Below are 22,449 nucleotides of genomic sequence, written 5' to 3'. Positions count from 1 at the left end.
GATGCGAGCTGGACGTTAGCAAACCAATGTATGCTGTGCAGTTTTATGTAAATGTAGCCATACGTAAAATTTAAAATTAACTCCAACAATGATCGGTCTAGTATAAGCGTTTTGTTAAACATAATGATTCTAATATCGTTTTGTCTGACATTGTATTTATGCATTAAAGTCTTCGGTTTCAAAAATTACTTTAAAGTGATAGCAAAAAATGCAAGTGTTCATATATTTGGCATTCAAAGTCGCCGCCTGACCCCAAGCAAAATTGTGATATTCGAGTAAATCTCGACGTAAGTATAAAAATACGTAATGCCATTACATACATGACAACATTCAGGTTTGTGCTGATTCTGCTTACAAAGGACACTTCCATATGTATATTCATATCTGTACCGCTACAAGCAATCAGCCGCTGTGCTGTTCAGCACCAATGCTATTATATATGACATTCAAGTCGATGCAAATACAAGACACTAGTGCAGTTTACAACGTATGCCATTTAAGCTGGCATCAATGATATTACGTATGACACATCACATGAAAAAAATATCAAAGCTACCACATCTGACGTTAAAGCGCCGACAATGCCGATAATGGCATTACAGAAGCGAAAAGTCCATGCTACCATATTTGACGGCAGTATTTTCTGCATACCCTCAGATACAAGCGACACATTTTCGCTACAACAGATAAAGAAACAAAAACATCGCCAGTGGAGGCAACAGACTGTCACATGTTGCATTCAAGAAGTCACCAGTGTAAATAAAAATTTCGCAGAGGCACATATGAAATACAAGGGTGTAACACGTAGTATTCAAAATGGGTTTGCAAATAACATAGGGATGGTCACAAATATGAAGAAACATATGCCATTCAAGTATAAGCATCAAGTGTATCTTGCCACATGTATTATTCAAACTGGGCTTGCAACATAAATAGGTATGGTCCCAATTAGGAACAACTGTAGCAGCAGCAAGGAAAATTTGAATTCTAACACAGTAATTACTAGACACTAGCGTAATTCTCATTGATAAAGATATTTTCCTATTATAAAATAATATTTACAATGCCATGAAAGAAGAGCGTAATCCCAAAGCAATGTCGTGCTTCAATACAACAATATGCTAATTTCTGCAGAATAAATTACTTCATTTCAGGTGTACGTCCAGAGGGACAATGAATTTGTTGAGCGTGATGTGACAGAAACCGAATAACTGCTGAACAACTCTCTTTTAGGCTATGATTATTTGCTCCGTTCCGGATGTTTGTTTTACATGAATGCAAAGTTTATCGGGCAAAATATGTGATAAACCTCAATTACGAAAACTGACCTAAATAAGAATAAAAGCAAATGCACAAAGAAATATTATTTTAACGTCAGTTTGATTAATGTCATTTCCAATTACGGATTCAAATTAAAGTATTTGTATAAAGTTCGTCTCCCGAACTCATAGACACTTTGGAACTATTTTTCAACGTTGGAATAATTGAAGCATTGACCGTTAGTGAGAGAGCTAAGAATATGTCGTACAGCGGTCATTTAGTTTGTTGTAATTTATTATTATTTGTTTCACAAAATCAGCATTTTGTTGTTCTTCCATCTAAGTCAAACATCTTGTTTCCCACTTGCCTGTGATGCAATTGAAATGATATAGAAATAAACTTATCTGTGTCAACCGAAGGAAAATGATCAAGATTATGCGTAAAGATATGAGAGGATAGTATTGATACTATTTTCTTAAATTCCTCTTTTGAAATACAAGAGATTTGTACTGGTTCTTCCCAGGAAAAACGGCCTCACGTGTATGGGTGCTATACACCGGGCACGTTAAAGAACGAGAATGTCTATTCGCAAAGAGCTAGGCTAAGTTAGCCGGACATGTCTGTATCTAAAAAGGATATTTTTTCATTATCAGTTCTGGGGGCTTTTTCTCACGCTGTCCCTCTCTCCCAGATCACTCTATGTCTGTACTAGTAGAGGATGAGGATTATACCCCATTGTAAATCTTATTTCAATTTTAGGCAAATGCCAGCCAAAATAAGGGTGAAAACCTTTTTATTTTTTCGCGAAAAGTAGAATCTATCTGGTTAAATGGTACATTATTATTATTACATATTACATTGTTATTTAATTAATTAGCATTTATTTTTGTTTGAAAGCAATATTCGAAGAAACATTTTTCAAAATGGCGGATATCCTGAAAAAAAACGCTCGTACATCCTTAACGTCTTGCTATATACCGTATATTAATGAATAGAGGTGAGAAAAATGTGCTTCCAGACCGGGCCTCGGATCTGGCTCCTTGAAATACCACTCTATCGAATGTGTTACCTCGTTTTAATAATCAAGTCGTATACCGTGGCAATCTGTTGATCTACATATTTACAGGAACGTAATATCACAGCTTCTTATATCTTTCTTTCTCGTCTTTATATAATGAACATAAAAAAGGAATTCATTTTCAAGTCACAATGATTGTCTTTTTCCTGAAATATAGACATTTTCAGATTTTTTTACCAATTTTTGTAACTGCTAAATAAAGCCAATCATCCGTCGATACGTTTTGTTAATGACAATCCAGACACTCTCAGAAACTTGGCGCAGCTTGGGGTTCCTTATCACAAATAGTTAGGGAACAGAATTGCAAGTAAATCACGCTTTAAATGATCAGTTGATGCGGACACGTCTTTCTAGTCAAATTATATCCCAAACTGACTGGCAGGATGGACATTGATATCTCCTATGATTTGCAAACTGCGACGCAATTTGTTCTCTGGTATGCAGTTATCTGATTACCTAATACTGCTTGTAAGGGCTGAAAAGACAATATGGATTATATTTAGTCCTACCAACAACATTTTAATAATACCTTTTGTATATTTTAATTCTGACTGGTACGGCCGTGCCTTAACATGATATCCAGTTAAATGCGTTGACGACGATTGTCTCAATCTGTACTTGAAGTACAATCAAAGAATTCATACAAGCACAAGCCATAACCCATTATTTCATTTTTTGTCTTATTTAAAGCGTTATTCTGGTGTATTGTAATCTGTCCAAAAGATTGTATGACGAAGATCTTCATGCATATATGCAATGCTTAAAATCACGTGTTGCAATACTCAAAGAAGATTATTTCCTCTAGTTCGAGACATTTCTCAGTAAGCGGCTAATATATTTCATCAAGTTTCTTTCAAATTTTCATCACATGTACCTCGTTTGTCAAAATTACTCACCGTTCCCGTCTTAAAAGTATGGTTAATTAACAATATAATAATCTTTCTTGAATTTATAAATGACTTTGGATCCATTTGCTCTGATCTGGTGAGTTTTTTAAAAATTTGAAAATGCCAAACTTTTTGAAACATGGTTTAACATCAAAGATTTTGAAACCGTGATATAATCTTGCGTGTAATGTCAGCAATAATATTGCACTTCAATTATACTGTTTCAATACACAAAACATGATTTGCTCTAACGCACCATTTTCTAAAAAATGGAATCTAGCTTTTGTCAACACTCAAATTGCTTTTGACCAAAAATCAGCATATTTGTTGACCACTTGCATGCCACTTGCATGCCATTATCATATTCTATTTCAGTCCTATGACATGTGATTGGCCATAAAGAAAGTTCTCGTCAATTCTGTGCCATAGTTACACACCATAAATAGCGGTTTGTTCTTTTTATACCAGCTATACAAATGCAAATACTAAAGCAGTTATTATCTTAAAAAAGAAGCGGCATGTAAATGTTGCCAAATTTTAGGATTTGTAATGCATTATCAAGGGTTTGTTCAGTCTTCTGATCCTGAGGTTATTGTTATGTTGGACCCGACGTGTAACTTACAAAAACAAGAGGACCATGATGGTCTTGAATCGCTCACCTATCCCCACATGACCCAGTGTCGAACTGAGTATGACGTCGTTATTTCTTTTATTTGACAAAGTGGCCTAGTTTTTGAGCACATGTGACCTAGATATCATCAAGATAAACAATTCTGACCAATTTTCATGAAGATCCATTGAAAAATAAGACCTCTAGAGAGGTCACAAGGTTTTTCTATTATTTGACCTAATGACCTAGTTTTTCAAGGCACGTGACCCACTTTTAAACTTGACCTAGATATCATCAAGGTGAACATTCTCATCAATGTTCATGAAGATCCATTGAGAAATATGGCCTTTAGAGAGGTCACAAGGTTTTTCCATTTTTCGATCTACTGACCTAGTTTTTAACCGCACATGACCCAGTTACGAACTTGACCTAGATATCATCAAGCTAAACATTCTCACCAATTTTCATGAAGATCCATTGAGAAATATGGCCTCTAGAGACATCACATAGTTTTTTCTATTTTTATATCTCCTGACCTAGTTTTTGATTGCACGTAACCCAATTTCAAAACCAATCTAGATATCATCAAGATGAACATTCTGACTAATTTTCATGAAGATCTCTTGAAAAATATGGCCTCTAGAGAGGTCACAAAGTTTTTCTATTTTAAGATCTACTGACCTAGTTATTGACCACACGTGATCCAGTTTCGAACCTGATATAGATGTCATCAAGGTAAAAATTCTGACCAATTTTCATAAAGATCCCATGAAAAATATGGCCTCTAGAGAGGTCACAAAGTTTTTCTATTTTCAGACCTACTGACCTAGGTTTTGACCGCACGTGACCCAGCTTCAAACTTGACCTAGATATCATCAAGGTAAACATTCTCATCAATTTTCATGAAGATCCATTGAAAAATATGGTCTCTAGAGAGGTCACAAGGTTTTTCTAATTTTAGATCAACTGACCTACTTTTTGATTCCATATGACCCAGTTTCAAACTTGACCTAGATATCATCAAGGTGAACATTCTGACCAATTTTTATGACGATCCATTGAGAATATGGCCTCTAGAGAGGTCACAAGGTTTTTCTATTTTTAGACCTACTGATCCAGTTTTTGATCCCACGTGACCCAGTTTCAAACTCGATCTAGATATCATCAAGGTAAATATTCTGACCAATTTTCATGAAGATCTCATGAAAAATATGGCCTCTAAAGAGGTCACAAGGTTTTTCTATTTTTAGATCTACTGACCTAGTTTTTGATCTCACGTGACCCAGTTTCAAACTTGACCTAGATATCATCAACGTGAACATTCTGACCAATTTTCATGAAGATCCATTGAGAAATATGGCCTCTTGAGAGGTCACAAGGTTTTTCTATTTTTAGACCTACTGACCTAGTTTTTGACCCCACATGACCCAGTTTCAAACTTGACCTAAATATCATCAAGATAAACATTCTGACCAACTTTTATGAAGATCTCATGAAAAATATGGCCTCTAGAGAGGTCACAAGGTTTTTCTATTTTTAGATCTACTGATCTAGTTTTTGACCGCACGTGACTCAGTTTCGAACTTGTTCTAGATATCATCAAGATGAACATTCTGATCAACTTTCATAAAGATCCCATGAAAAATGTGACCTCTAGAGTGGTCACAAGCAAAAGTTTACGCACGGACGCACGGACGACGGACGACGGACACCACGCGATCACAAAAGCTCACCTTGTCACTTTGTGACAGGTGAGCTAAAATGAATTGTCATAAACAAAACAATTTTGGCTGCCGGCAAAGAAATTTCCATTACAAGATGATGTTCTTACTCTTACATAATTATGTTCTCCGCCAGATAGGCAGGAAAGTCTGACACTAAAGCTGCTTACAATTTGACGTTTGAACAACTCTACAAAAAAACATTATTTCATTACTTTATCTACTATAATTATTATACTAGTAGATCTAGTATGTACAGAAATGGGTACAGGCGTATGAAGTCTCAAACAGAAAAAAAAGTTTTATTTTCAAGCGAAAAATAAGTCATTGAAGAAGTCATATGTACATCATTCGGACGAATCAAATGAAAATGATTATCGGTTATTATCAAATGTGTTCAAACGGTTGTTTCTTCAGAAGTCTCGACATTACGACGATTAGGGAGGTTTTTTGTGCTCTTTTGAGAATTGTATTTGTGATAAGCCGATTATGTTAATAGAACTACGAATTTCCTACAAACTTGCAGTACAAATGTATATCTCTTTTCAATCTTTTTTCTGTTCGATTCTGAAACGAAAAGCCTATTCGTTAAAAGTATCATTAGCCACTGACATGAATGAATTATTCTTCATCGTAAGTACTGAAGTTTGTTTTAATCAGAACTGCCAACACTTAGTCATAACTTTATAAAATATTAAATTATACTGCTGAAAAAGTCGATGCTACGTTAATTTCACATTACTTAAGTTGTCTATAACTATAGTAACGCAGTGAGTCAAAACTAACATTTATGCTTTATTTCATGATTGATGTTACGCCTCACGTCGGGCCGCGTTTGCGCTCGCAGTCTGTAGCTTTTTAAACTTGGTTTTTACTTAGTCTAACTGTGAACTGCTAATTAATTTATAACATTTGGATAGGCAAAAATGGCACCGATTATTTTGAAGTTGTGATTTAAGACATCAGTGACAACTACACCCATTTGTTAAATGAAACTTGCCGTTAAGTCCCCGTAATATTGAACAATGAAAATACATTTATAAATTGGACAGTCCATAAACAATTTAAGACTAAGTGAGAGATATTGTATGGAAATGATAAAGAATTTTAATTCTAATATGAAAAGTATCATATTCATTAAACATTTACGCAATCCTAAATTATTCTGTAGACATAGTGGCGTTGATATCACGTCCACCTACTATTTAGCGTTATACATGCTCCAAGAAATAGTGTTTCCCTGTTTAATCCTCTTTTTACATGAAAGATATATAAGGATTGAAATAATGTATAAACAAAACCAGATTTTGATATATTTATACACGACAAAGATGTTAAACGCCGCATGGAATAATTAATTCCCCAGGTTTATATCCAAGTTTATGGACCCGAGCAAGTTGATATTCACTGAGGCCAATATAAACCCTTGCCATCAAGCAGTAAGTATTTCAGTCTATGACTACACGGCAAAAAGCAATGCGTTTAGTATCTAATGTAAAATAAATGCCAGATTTTTCATAAGAAAAATGTTTACGGCAAACCATCTATACTTACTATTCATCTATAAATGCCCTCTGAAGACTAGTGGTTATTTCGTACTAAAATTCAATGACTGCATTTGTTTCAAGAATTGTCTCTCGGTCAAGTTTTTTTACAAGAATACCACTTTTGGCGGTTACTAGTACTTTCTATATAATGAACCTACAGCTATTGGTGATACCAGACTTATCCCAAGACGGACCAAGGAAACATGGTTTTCGCCTGCGGTGTTTGTGAACGAAAGAAACTTTTTATTTCATTTTTATTGTCTTTTCACAGTTATTTGCCGCCTTTAAGAATGGACCAAAAATCAAGGTTGATTTTCAAATTGATACAATTTTGAGCACTACGTTATATGAACGGAAACTAATCACAAGATAATAGTTCAAGTCTTTTCTTTTATTTATTTTGTTGGGTTTAACGTCGCACCGACACAATTTTAGGTCATATGGCGACTTTCCAGCTTTAATGGTGGAGGAAGACCCCAGGTGCCCCTCCGTGCACTATTTCATCACGAGCGGGCACCTGGGTAGAACCACCGACCTTCCGTAAGCCAGCTGGATGGCTTCCTCACGTGAAGAATTCTACGCCCCAAATGAGGTTTCGAACCCACATCGATGAGGGGCAAATGGTTTGAAGTCAACGACTCTAACCACTCGGCCACGGAGGCCCCCAAGTCTTTTCTTAGAATAAGAATTATATTATATATAAATATCTCATTTCTCTCAATCCTGGTTTCAAAAGTAAAATGATTAAATTGTTTTGTGAAGAAGGAAGAAAAACAAGAAACCAAGAAATAATAATGACAAGGCGGAGAGCGTATCACCTTGGAGTATTCCAAGTAAATAGCAATAGTTGAATATTGCGTTTTCTGTAGTAACTGTGCTTGAGCAACAATCAGCAAGGACAAACAGAAACACCTGTAGTAATCCGGTTTAAGTCCATTAAGAGTTCCTCGTGTTTGTTCACGTATTTAATCGAGGGTCCAATAACAATATAATGGAGTGAGGTTGATTACGGAATTGTCTTTATATCTATCAGTCAGGGCTCTTGAACTTGTTTATTTTCGGCAGATATGTAAACATGATGTTTGTTTAATAATCATAAAATCATATCTGTTCCTACGGACTAAAGGGGTTATGACCTCCTACAGAATGAAACAGAAGGCGGTAGATGTAAAAATGCAACGATAACGGATTGCTATTGGGATATACGTAAACATCCTTTGGAAGCGCACAGAACGCAACCTAAATGGTAGTAGCAGACTCTGTTTGATTGAGCCTGTTTGTGAAAGGTAAAGACATGAGAAAAAGAAGTTGTGTTCTTCTTTACTCCAAGACATGAATGATTATTTGCGAAACTTGTTTGAACCGCCCCGTTCCATTATGAAAATAATTGTAATAGTTGTTGTGTTAAGCATATTTGAATTTGATAAAATGAATGATTCTGAACCAAGATACAATTTAACGCACTGGAAGTATTTCCCAGTGTTACACTTCATATTATGTTTTCCCAATGGCATGAATCAACGTGTGTTTATACAATTTCACGTCGATAATGCTTCTTTCCGTTGATATATCAATATGTAGATGAAATGCCACACTACTGTATAAAAGTTTTAACTAGTGAATAAGTGTCAGCGCGCAGTGAATTCATGCTGGACATCCGTAGTCAAATTCTGCCTCAACTTGGCGAAATTCCATTTATGCTATAATTAAAAGAAATGCATTAAGTACATAATCAGTATAATGTCGTGTGTAGGTTCCAATAAGTGAAGGTATGAGGGAGATATTCTTGTTTTTCCTAGTGGCAAGTGAACACTTTGTGCGATGGGCTACAAGTTGCGGACACGAATAATCACATAATTAAACCTTCCGTAAATCACTTCATATTGTTAGCCATGTGTCCAGGTGTCCATCAGAGATACGTTTTGTCCCATAAATTATACAATAATTGACATATAGCCTTACTCTGGACGTGTTGTTTCATATACTTATTATTATAATTATATTGTTGTCACGTTTGTAATTTATCACCTCGTATCTGTGCATCATTTCTTTATTATGCTGCTGTATACAAACAAATCCTAATATTAAAGTTTCAATGCTATATTATTATTATTATTATTATTATTATTATTATTATTATTATTATTATTATTACATCTTCTTTGGACTTTAATTGATACATTTTTCATATTTTAACCCATAGTTATAAAACAGTCATATTCACATTTTGTTTTGCCACTTACATTTTGAAAAGTGTATTTGTGTATTTGTGTCGAAAAATCATTGTAGATATATAACTCTCTCTCTCTCTCTCTCTCTCGCTGAGAGTTTGTGACAAGCTAAGATGGCAGGGAAGTTTTCAAATGTTACATAAAGTCCAAAGATTTTTCCATAAAGGAAGCTAAAACAATACCATGATAATCTGTTGATTGGTTTTCTGATTTTCCGTTCTCACTTTTTTCCTTGTGTAATTATTTCTTTCAAATTTAATGCTCAAACCAATTTTTATTGCACCCGAATTAAAATTTGCGTAAAAGCAATTGTGACTTGGACCAGGTCCTTCTAGACTAAAAACATGCTCTCTTCGCATTTCTGCCCGGGGAGTATTTTGGTTCGCAGCGCAAATTTTGCTAACGCATGTTGCCCATAATTTCACATTGACACGGAATAGTTTTCTTGTATATTTTCCAATTTTTGCTTTAGTTGCAAAACTGTTTTACAAATTGCTTAATCAGTTTTTTTTTATTAAAGCATCAGCTAGTGCGTAAGGCTAGCTAATGTTCTCGAATAACTTATTGGCATTTTGTATACAATTTTATATTTATGAATATCCTACTTTTTTCATAAAACAAGTTACGTTTGTTGAATATTGTAGTGTGTGCACTTGAAACAATATCTTTTTCTCACAAATGCTGCAAAAATAATATGTAGTATTGTATATAAATATCAGACGAACAATCACCATTGAAGAAGAATATAAAACTGCACGATTTTCGTTTTTATCTGTTTTCTATTGTTTTGGGCACGGATGCCAATACACCGCTGAAAAGTTTCTGAATATATCAACACAAAAAGCCTTAAATAAATATATATATATCAACTATCCCATGGTGTTTCGTTGGTGATCGACAAGGTGGTGCGAAATTCGCCCCGGGGGTGACATAAAGTGGTTAGCAATTGACACCTATATCATCTTGATTATCACTTCTGATAGATATATATTATTTACTGTCTGATGACACGGTAGTAATTATCATACCTATTTATCTAATACGCTACAGCAAATGGTCAATGAAAATTAATAGTTTGTATATAAACCAGATGTATTTATGTCAATGTGTATTGCCTTATTATGGAAAACTGTTACCAAATTTTGATCCTTGGCAATTTTATTTTTTGTACAAGTGGTTTGAATTAAAAAGAGACAAGTTTCCTTTCTTTGTTCCATATCTCGAGTGTGCAGTTTTTGCGTAAAACCTTTGCCATCTCTTTAAATAATCAAAGCATGGCTTGCATGGACTCTTTGCTTTTAAAACTGGAAGTGCAAGCTTTTTTTTGCAATTCGCTAAAAGCAATACATCTTATGAGGGAAATAGGTGTATGTTATTGATTGTATGATATCACTTAACTTCAGCAATGGTAATTCATTCTCACATCGCGTGTTGTTCTTCAAACGACAAAATTTCTATTCCAACTAAAGATATAACCACAAAACTTTTGTGCACTCTCTGAAATGAGCAGTTTTGTAGAGATTACAAACTTAATTTAAGCAAAGTAAAACTGCTGAATTCATGTTTACGAATAAAGTTCTAGACATTTTCATAGAATGTCTGACACCATTTGTCGTATCTCAGACATGCAACAAGCTCTAAAGCAATAAAAGAAGCAGAATTTATATGCACCAAATCTTATTACTTGTCAACTGCTATCGTATTGTAGGAAAAGTTGCATTATAGAAGACTTGATCTGTCTCGAGTGTGACAAAACATTTCTCCGGCATAAAGACGAAAACCCTCAGGATTACTCTGAAGTCGCCAGTTAGATCTACAGGTTTAGAAAGATGTCTTAGAGTGTTTTGCATCATTTTGCCAATTTAAAACTAAATTCATGAAAGATTTGCTATAAACAGAATAAAGATAGGCCACATCTTGCTTGCAAAAGGGAAAGTTTAAGACTACTTCTAAATGTGTACAAATTCATAGATAAAACGCCTATCCACATTTCTTATAATTGTTTTGGAAGCGAAACGAAAATTAATGCATGATACTGACAAAATTAATACTTAATTAAGGCTTATATGGTCCGTTGATAATTTGTTACTTATATCTTAAACTAAGATCTTAAGATTGTTCAATTCAGTAGAAATTTGAATTTTGAATTGAATTGATGTACCATGAGACGAAGCGTGATATATTTATGGACAGTAGCAGTTAAAACTTCATAATACACGAAATACAAAAAAAAAAAAAAAATGCTGCGGTTCAACTAATTTGAATTTACCCTTGTAACAAGGTAACCTACCTCCTTAAGTTAAATAAGCAAAGTAAGGATGATGCCAATGATTTATTAAAGAAAATTGTCATAATAAGAAACTTCTGTTCTCTTTACAGGTGTTTTACATTAATATAGCAGATCAGGGTAACCTTAATTTTCATATTGGTTGATATTAATTAATCAATTACAGCAATTTTGTGGTCATCTTAACAGTTCGATGGTCATTTACCGGAAATGATAAAAATGACCAGCGCGTACGTTCGTTTGATATCATTGATGAGGTATAAATTAGATTATAAATAATACCGGAAAATTACGTTTTCGTTTTTGCGAAAAAAATATATACCTCGAGTATTTTTGATATTTTCAAATAAAGTGTATGAATGGATAAAAACATACTGGCTGCCCCGCCGGTCAGCGGTCACCTGGCTTAAGTGGCCAAATTGTCTGTTTCCCCTGGCTGGCTGCTTAAGACAGGTTAGATTGTATTTTAATTTGTCAGGTGTAATCCTCCGACGACTCAAATTTACAACTACAATTCAGATCTTTTATGCACGATCTTTATACATTATTGTCTCAGTATTTTGGTGAAATCTAGGGCCAGCATGTTATAGGTATGAAATCTTGTATAGGCTCCTGCTTTCTGCAATTGTCTTGAAATTGAGAAAATATTTTCCTTTGTCAAACATATAAAATAAAAATCATATGACAGTGATTTTCCGAGTTCTGTGTATCTTTCACTTACAAGACATTTATGTATTCTTGAGATCTGTAGCAAATCTTTTTTCGGGGTAATGTTATCTATATCTATAAAATAAATGGTTTCATGGTTAACCTCCTTATTCTTAGTGTTAAGAGTTCGAGAAGTTTTACGACTTCATGCAGATTAATACTCGCGAATATGTTGAATTAACTAGTGGCAATATTCGAGAATATTTTAATTAGCTAGTGGCAATATTTGTGAATACTTGTAATTAGCTAGTGGTAATATTCGCGAATACTTGGAATAAGCTAGTGGCAATATTCGCGAATACTTGGACTTAGCTAGTGGCAATATTCGCGAATATTTGGAATTAGCTAGTGACAATACACGCGAATATTTGGAATTAGCTAGTGGCAATATTGGCGAATATTTGGAATTAGCTAGTGGCAATATTGGCGAATATTTGGAATTAGCTAGTGGCAATGTTCGCGAATATTTGGAATTAGCTAGTGGCAATATTCGTGAATATTTGGAATTAGCTAGAGGCAATATTCGCAAATATTTGGAAATAGCTAGAGGCAATATCCGCGAATATTAGGGAAAATAAAACTTTCATGATATTACCCAACGTGTCGTACTATAAAAAACTATAAATGAAAGAAGCACACGCATACCGCTCTACAGTAAACCTGACATATTCTTTGAGATACACGTGTTTTCATCGTTTACTCTTGAAAATAGATCAAGATCCTACTGAAAAAGTCTTTCCCTGCATTAAAATATCATAGGATATATGACCATCGCTGATCAAATAAAGATTGTAGTAAACAAGCCCACTAAATCAACAATCTTTATTGATCTTGACAAATCTGCAGTTCCGATATTCAGTCTCTTTTTTATTTGCTGACAATAAAATCGTATCAATGTCCACCTTGGTCTTTCTCACATTCTCCACGAAAAGCTCTTGACTCAACATAAAAGAGAAAATCTTCCGTAATAATAATAAAAAATACAAAGTTTGATGTACAGATCGTATTTTCTAAAACAAAAGTTTTTGATTACTCGCGGTGCTGATAGAACCAACTGCAAGCTTCTTGTTAACCTGACGCAACACAATTATTTTCACATCGGCAAGATGTTCACTCAAACGATATTGTGCCACAGACTCATGTATAAAAACGGTTTTATATGCTAATTATGTAATAGAGATATAGCCACGTATGGATATGCACATTACCAGAGTAAATTCAAAATTGGCGTGCATTTATCAAGTTGTGGAATTCCGTCGTCTCGTGAAAGATGAAAGAATGTTCCCTCAAGGGTATTTGCCAATAATTGCAAGCTATCACATATGATATCATATCACCACATACGCCATTTGAATAAAAATGGCCATCTTTCTTTAGATATTTACTTCGAATGTAGAAAACCAAATGCATTTAACTTTACTAAAGTCTGTACTATTTTAATCCTAACATTAAGCTGTTACGCCGGTCCCACAACGTAACTATGGCATTCAAGAATATCGCTATGGAAACGAAACTTTTATTCTGCGATTAAAATATGTAAGTCGGTGCCAAGTACAATATTAAGTCGCATATGACATCCAAGTCATTCCAACCACGTATGACATTCAATCCGGTACAAGTGCTACAACTTCAAATCGGCGCCAAAATTCATTACTGCATATAACATTTAAGTCGGACCCGATGCAAGTAACGAGACTTAATGTCAGCTTCCCCTCATGATATTCAGGACGTCACCACTGGATGCGACAATTTATTCCAAGCTACCATATATGGCATTATTAAAAAGGAAGGTGTCGTCATTGTAAGTGTTCAAAATGTTATTTACAGGTGCGCCCTGTAACAATTACTGTCTTTGAACAGGGCTTGCATAATACAACGGTATTGTCCTGCAAAATACATTCAAACCGAGAACGATACCAGTTACATGTTCAAGCACCCCGTCCATCATCATTTGCGTCATACAATTACAAGTTACATTTTCTTTAAGTCAGACAGTACATATATTTTAGCACGCAATTGATACTGTCCAAAAATTATAGCAGTTAACCACGTGTAAATGTCACATTTATTGACAACAGACGGCTTAAGTTCTTTTCCAACAGATTGTGCAAACAGAAATTATGCCTATAACATTTACGACTATTTCTAAATCAAGTAAGATTGCTAATCCCATCTATCTTGTTGTTTATTTAAATAAGAACATTTACATTTTACGAGTAGTGTAAAAGGGCTTTCCACCAAAGGCAATGATTACAGCATGTTTACATACGCACGCCAACAACGTTCAAAAACGCGATAACATGGGAAATCTTTTCTTAAACCCAACTAAACAAATCCAGCACCCTCTTGAAAAAATATGATGTTTTTTTATTGATGATACTTGAGCAGACCTTGTCAAAGTTCATCCCGGATGTGGTCCAATTCGACTAAACAACTTGTCTCTATTTTACAGCTTATCAAAGTGGTGATTTTGGCATGCCTTTTTGCAAAATCGCGGCGCAGTCGAAAAAGGTCTCGTTTATATGACCTCTCCACAGCAAAATGTAAACATGCTGGATTTCATTATTAGCTGTAGCAAAATCGTATGAATCAGCAAGAACGTCTTATGATAATATAAAGGCTATATATTATGTAGCTATGACATGAACGTTTTGACGTAGTATGGTACCAATAAACGTATTGTTCTCACAGTTTTTTTTAGATGTAACAAACCGTGATTTCGACCAAGTTTTAAAAGATTCCTGATAAAAGCAAACTGAATGATATTCAGTTAATCAGCAGGTTAAATTCTAGTACTGAGTTATTTAAGCTTCAATCGATTCTTCCTCTTCTTTGTTGATATTTTCAGTATTAAATTTCAGTACTTTAAAATACCTCGGGCAAAACGCATTCCAGTGTCAATGTCGTACATTAAAAGCAACAATGAACGTATTGGTGCGGACTTCTCCACAATAAGCTGGATATGCCCAGGGGTAAAATAAATTTGTTGAGTCTGCCGTGACAAGAGACTGAAATATTACTGAAGTAATTCCTTTCAAGGACATGTTCATTAATGCCATTCCGGCTGTTTCTTCCATATAACGCCATAAATGTGCGAATGGCAAAACAATGACAAACCTCTCATTCTTTTTACACACTTTTTAAAAAGGTAAAAGAAACTTGACAATGTAATCTTGTTTTACGTCGGTCTCATTTACCAAATGAATGTAATACAATATGGGACAAGTTTGTCTCCCGCTGGGCATATACGAAAAAAAAACTTGCTCTGCCCATGTTCTATCCTATTTTGTCTAAGAGTCAACCGGTGATGCCGTAGGTGGAATAATTGACGCATTGACACTATGACATAGACTAGCCACTAGACTGATAATAACTATATTTCTATATTTTTCCCTTTTTTGACAAATTCAATTTAATAGAGACAAAAGCCAGTCTATTTTAAAGATTTTCACACAGGACTGATGTTGAAATTATCATATGATATTGGACATAGGATATAGACTGGTTCAATTCACTACATTCAATCATAAAAATGTAAAAAGATATATCATAGTCTAGGAGCTAGTCTAACTATGACAGAACTAAGAATATGTCATTTAAAGCCATTCCGTTTGTGATGATTCATTACTCCTTCTATTAAACCAATAATTGTTTTATTGGTTCTTCCACCTAAGTTGATAATAATGTCCATACATATTGTTCGCAGCTTGGCAGTTACGTCATCACTGACAAAAACTGCTGCACGAAACTGAATTCTTAGATTTTCAGACATACATGTACAATGCAGTCATATGTCAACTTATTAGAAAATTCCCAAAGAAGATTTTTAAGTAACGAACAAAATCGAAACTGTTCATGGATTTTTCACAAATATTCAAATTCTGTTTTCATTCCTGCTTATCAATTTTCAATGTCAATGGTAAATTTCCAGAATAAATATGGATTTAATACGGAATGTGATATATCAGCAAAATAAGGGCACACGTCATATTTATCTGAGCCTGATACTGCGGCAAGCATGGCTTAAACCTTAACAGATACGTGTGTTCCTCAGAATAAGAATGGCATGTGAGGTCAGATTAAAACAGAACTTGTTATTATATACTTTTTTGTGTCAATGCTTGTGCAGCCAGAAAGTGCTCGCAATTATGCATGGCATTCTGGTTCGACTAGTCCATACTGTCACACACACTAGGAAAATTGCCACAAGTTCAAGCTAACTAATATACCATTTAAGTGTAAGAAACAAGAGCCTCCTGCAATATATATACCATTTAAGTGTAAGAAACAAGAGCCTCCTGCAATATATATTCAAATCGGGTTTGTATGTTACAAACATATGGCCCCGCAAATAACTTTAAAACAGTTGTCGATGAAAGACGCACATTCTACCTTAATCTTTATTATTGTAAAATCAATCCATTGCTTCTGATGATCACACAAATAGCCTTTACAGCGTACAATTAAAAGTAACATTCCCATGAGGTCAATGAGCAAATATTTTAACCATTCATATATTACATAACTCTGTGTGAAAATTAAAGCAGCAGACCACGTGTAAATGCCACTTTTATTGCAAGACAGATGGCTTAAGAACTCTCCACTGATTGTGCAAATAAGATTTCCATTCCGAATACAAAGTTTACTGGTACATTTGTATTTCTAAAGCAGGTACGATTGCTAATCTTTTCTATCATGTTGTTTATTTAAATAAGAGAACAGTTGCATTTTAAGAGCGGAGTACAAGGGTTTTCCGTCAAAGATAAACATTACAGCATGTTTGCATACCCAGCCAACAACCTACAAAAAGCCGATTACATGGAAAATTCTCTCTGAAACAAAACAAAACAAGTCCATCACCCTCTTGAAAGAATATAAAGATATTATTAATGACACTTGAGTCGACATTGCATAGGCTCGGTGTGGACATGATCCTATCTTATTGAACAGCTTGTCTCTTCTTCTACAGCTAGCAAGACGGGTGATTATGGAATGCCTTTTTGCAAACCGTGATAGAGTCAAAAAAGGTGTCGCTTTTATAAACGTTCAAGCTTAATGCAAACATTGCAGCTGGAGGTAGGGGGTAGGGCTTTCTGTTGGTCATGTAGTTTGGCACAAATAGATGTGATTCAGCAATATCCTTATCTGTATAACATATGACTACAATGTTTTCTAATACGAATAAATTATGTAGCAGTAATATCTAATATGAAATTTATGTAAAATAGTATGGATGGCAAAGTGTTAGTGCACATGATTTTGTTTTACCATGGAAGTTTGTAACCCTCATAATCTCATAACTATCTACCATGATTGCGGTAAAGTTCTAATATATATTTTGGAACTGTTAGTTTATTTTAAAGACGTATTATTTTATGTCGATAGTGAAATAGTTTATACTATCTATACTAAGGACTCTCGGCACTTCATTCCTGGTGGTTTCCATCACCGAGAAGGTTTGAGAGCAGAGAAGCCAGTTTCCCTTCTAATGCTGAGCGCCAAGCAAGGGAGCTACACGCCTTTGGTATGATACGACCAGGGAACGAATTAGTCAAACTATTTATCTGTCAGAAAGATGTGTCCATGTTATGAACTACTTGACATTTATTCAAATCTTCCTGGTTGATATTTTATTATTGGTATTTCCATCAAATACTAGTGTTTTAAAATACCACGAAACAAGATTATATTCCCAACACCATGTAGTGTGTTTATACAAAATTGTAGTAATTGGTGTGCACTTTTGTGAAGTGATTTTTTCTTAAAAGGGTCGTATACCCGTGGGTATAAAAAATTGTTTCAAGAGATTGGCGTGACAGAAACAGATGCATTGGTTTAAGGATTTTCTTCTAGAACATGATCATCAACGTCAACTCAAATGTTTCATGTTAGGAGGAGGACAAAGAGATAAGAAACATTTTGGTTTGGGTAGAAGCTATAGAAGCATGAAAAAATGCAATTTCTGTTTGCTATATTTCATCAAAATTGAGTGCATAGTGAAAAGGACATTTAACGTCGTTCTCAACTATGAATTATGCAATACTGACTCATAACAAAATACTGATATTAAGTTTGTCTCCCACGATCAAAGAAAAAACTTGTTCCTGGTCCTTGGTCTGCTCTCTTATGTCTAAAAGCTCACCCGGCGCATTGACGCCTATGCTAATGACAGAACAAGGAAAATGTCCCACGGAACTAATTCTAAAGTCATTTAGTTTGTGGTAATTTGTGAAAGAGTCATTATGTGTTCCATTGAATCAATAATTATTTCATTGGTTCCTTTATCTTAGTTGATAGTAATGTTAATCAATTTTTGTTTCCAACTTGGCAGTTATAACATAACTGATAATACTGCTACATTCTATTGAATTCGTCCGGGTCACGTGGGACTTTCGTAGCGTTTTAAAGGTACTGTTACAAAAAGAAATACGAGTCTACTTATTACTTGAGAATGAAGAAAAACGTGTGTTTTACATTTGTAAATGTTGCTCTTAAACAAGGGTGGCGGTTGAACTACTAAAAGTACAACAACAGTTAATTCACAACAAATCGTACGGTATGTTTTATAATCAGTAGAAGCTAGTCGTATTTACGCTATGAGACCCGTTTCACCTATAAGTAAAGAATTCACGGGTCCATCATGAAATATTTCCCCAGCGCGCATATCTTCACCTATTCAATATGATCGCGGCCTCCCCGCGATCATTTTGATTGCAATAAGAGAAATTACTAGAAAATGTAATATACAGCTGACGTGTGTCTTCTAGTCATAAAGTAACGATGCCTTTGTGTATGTAATAATTATATATCATGGATTTGTATTGAGAAATATGCACGAGTTCTGCAGCGGATTCAGGCGTGCAATACTATATCTCGAAAGACAGTGTACACATTTATCCATGTGAAGTTAATAATAATTTTATTATGTAGGCATGTACTCGAATTATATAAATTTTATAAATTTCTTCTTTAGCATGTTAACATAAAATTGAAAATTTCGCAGTGAATAAACATTTTATTGCGACGACACACATTAAAAGCAGGTCAGAAATGATGTTTCACACTTGATATCTTAAAGTTCTGACAGTTCCAATATGACCGCAATATTATTCAGTGAAAGAACAAGTGCATACAAATGTATATACATTGAAAACACTGACATATAGCAACAAAATAACTTCTATTTTAGGCATAGGATGTGATTTAAATTTCTAAGAACGTTGAATCACATGTAATTCATACTTGACACTCGATACGAAAATCAAACTTCAGTATGGAACAATTCCTGTATCACCGTAACTTGACAAAATGATGAAAATCTCTTCTCTATTGGTTGTAGGTCCTAAAAAATGTTTTTGCTTTGAAAGGTGTAGAAATTGGTACTGTCGAAAAGAACGAAGATGTGATTTTGCGACACAAATAGAAATTTCGAAGTACCTGATCTGAATAAAGTTTAGCACGAAGTAACATGTTATTTTTGTCCAAAAAAAAAAAAAATCGAAATTTAAGGCTTATTTTTAAAGTTGATAAAGAAACGGCGTTAAGGAGAGTTCCTTGGTTTATATCCGAAACCCGCTCAATACGCACGAGTATAGGCAGTTTTCGATCTTAAAGAATTCCAGAAGACAGGGGATTATATACTAAAAGTAATTCTAAAAAATAAATGTTCACTGCTTAAATCAGGATATCAGGAGAAAGTCCGTATTTCAACAACTCATTTTGTGTCATTTTGTGACTTTCATTTTTGTTCTAAGACAATTTACATCAAAACTTTTGCCAAAAAATGAGTTATTTATGTTTAAAGCGATTTAGTGTTTTCATGTGCATGCATTCTTTCGCGAGATAACCATTGCGCTCGTAAATGCATGCGATATTTCTCTTGCAAAACTCGAGCATATTTCACGGTACAAAATTGATAACTCCAAAATATTGCTATGACGTGGACGTAATGAAACGCACACGTTCGGTCAGGGACCTGACATTTGCCAATTACAAGGTCGGTTGAAGAATCAGCTTCAGCGACCATAAGGGTATTTCAATGATAAGTGATAAACACAACCAGAATGTATTTTGTCATAAACTAAGACAGACACTTGTTTGTTTATTTGCATGCATTTTGTCAAACACAAAATAAATGGTGCCTGCTTCAATCATCCAGTACTTTGCTAATGTTTCTAAGTGTCTTGTTCATACTTTTTCCCCCTCAAAGTACATGATATGTGGATGTCAAAGTAAACAGTTGTAAGAACTTACAGTAATAAATTACCAAAAATATGTGTGTGCAGATGGGAGTAAACCGTTGCAACACTTTTGAAATATTGGAGAAACTCAACATTCGTCTTGTTTTTTTTTTTTATTATTATTTTTTTCCCAATATCGCGTACTCTATCACTTTCCAGTGTCATATATAACATTACTTACCAAACTAGCTCATAGACTATGATTTATAACTCATTTAAGTTTTTATCTTTGAAGTGAAAATGGAGAACAAAATTTCTAATAACATCACCTCATAAAGAAATAAAATACAAGTCAGACTTTAAAATAATTTCACAGAAATGTTCGTTGGGTCTGTTCAAGTTATGGCAGGGTTTAGAGCGCAGCCTCGTGGCTTTGGCAGCTGTCCTCTGGGTGTGTGTGTGTGTGTGTGTGTGTGTGTGTGTGTGTGTAAGTCTAGTGAGAGCTAGTCTAAATAATGAGACATCGGGTAGACCGATTTTATATTTTGATATTTTATGTTGTCTACCTAGAGAGGAGGCGGATATCGACAAGTCAAAAATATATAAGATATTCAACTCGAGACTAAGTGAGAGCATTGCGGGACTCTTGGTAGAACAGTATAACAGCGTCTTATAGAAATTATGTTAGATAGCACGATTAAGAATCACTTTCATGAAATAAGGTAAGCAAATGCCATGAATAATAATTAAATTGTAAGCGGAAGATGTATTAATAATGCGTAAAGTTTCCCGATAGAGTGTCTTGTCATACATAGTTATCTCCCTTAGTTAAAATTCCTACATTTGCGATGTGACAATTCCCCGCGAAAAGGTAAGTTTAAGAGCAAAAAATATCTAAAGAATAAATGTACATATCTTTCATATATCGTTACAGGTAACGTAATGCTGTATATTGATACGAAGGTAATCAAGAATGCAGTAAATGCCTAGAGTATATGTTGTAAGTAAAACGAATTAAGAATGTGCTCCAGACCAGTGTTCGGACAAAACAGTATAAATCAGTAAATTGTTCAGAGAAAGCTACATTGCTGTCGTCGGCGTCCGGGTGTCAGAGATTAAGAAGTTTTACTCGTAACTTTGTGTACACAGTGTCTCAGACTGTACTCGGCTGGTAGCACTTGGTTAGTTGCCTTCTAGTCGTAAATTAGCCTTACTTATTTGGCTTACAAAACGGGATGACTTATTTTATGATCTGATATTTTATATTTGTCATCTCTCTAAAGCCTTACCCGTATCTGCATTTTACTGTTAGGAAAACGAAGATGTTAAAAAATCCAAAAAAGTCATAAAATACTGGTCAAATTTACTTCCTCCAATAAATTTTAAACATTAATATTCATGTAGAAACTTCAAATCGGTTGAATTTATAGCTCATAATTTTAAAAAAAGAGACTTCAGTCTTTGGAAATAAGTGTAAACACATGCAAGGAGAAATCTACCCAGACACCGGTTTCAATACACAGCGGACTTCCTATGACACTAAATTTCAGAAACAAGACACAAAATATAGATCTAGAGTAACTTCGGGTAAATTCGACAGTCGTGTATATTCGACATCTTGAATTAATATCCGCGTGGAGAAACCCATAATGTCCTTGAATAATATTTCTTAAGTAATTTCTATGACGTCATATTTATATATGACATCATGAGAACATCTTGATCGCACAGACACTCTTTCCTTTTCCGATACGGTCATCGGGCAACTTCGACACTCAAATTCATTTTGAACGAAAATCGCACTTACAGTTTTCTGTAAGAATGGTCAGCGAATCTAAGGTATGTAAAACTATTCTTATAATTGCATTTTGACTATATTTAACCGAAATATAAACAGAACTATATTTGATGTTGGTATTTAGAAACAAATAATATTCCAC

This window comes from Mercenaria mercenaria, chromosome 10 (assembly GCF_021730395.1).
Source record: "Mercenaria mercenaria strain notata chromosome 10, MADL_Memer_1, whole genome shotgun sequence".
NCBI classification, from domain to species: Eukaryota; Metazoa; Mollusca; class Bivalvia; order Venerida; family Veneridae; genus Mercenaria; species Mercenaria mercenaria.
Note: the sequence above shows the minus strand (reverse complement) of the source record.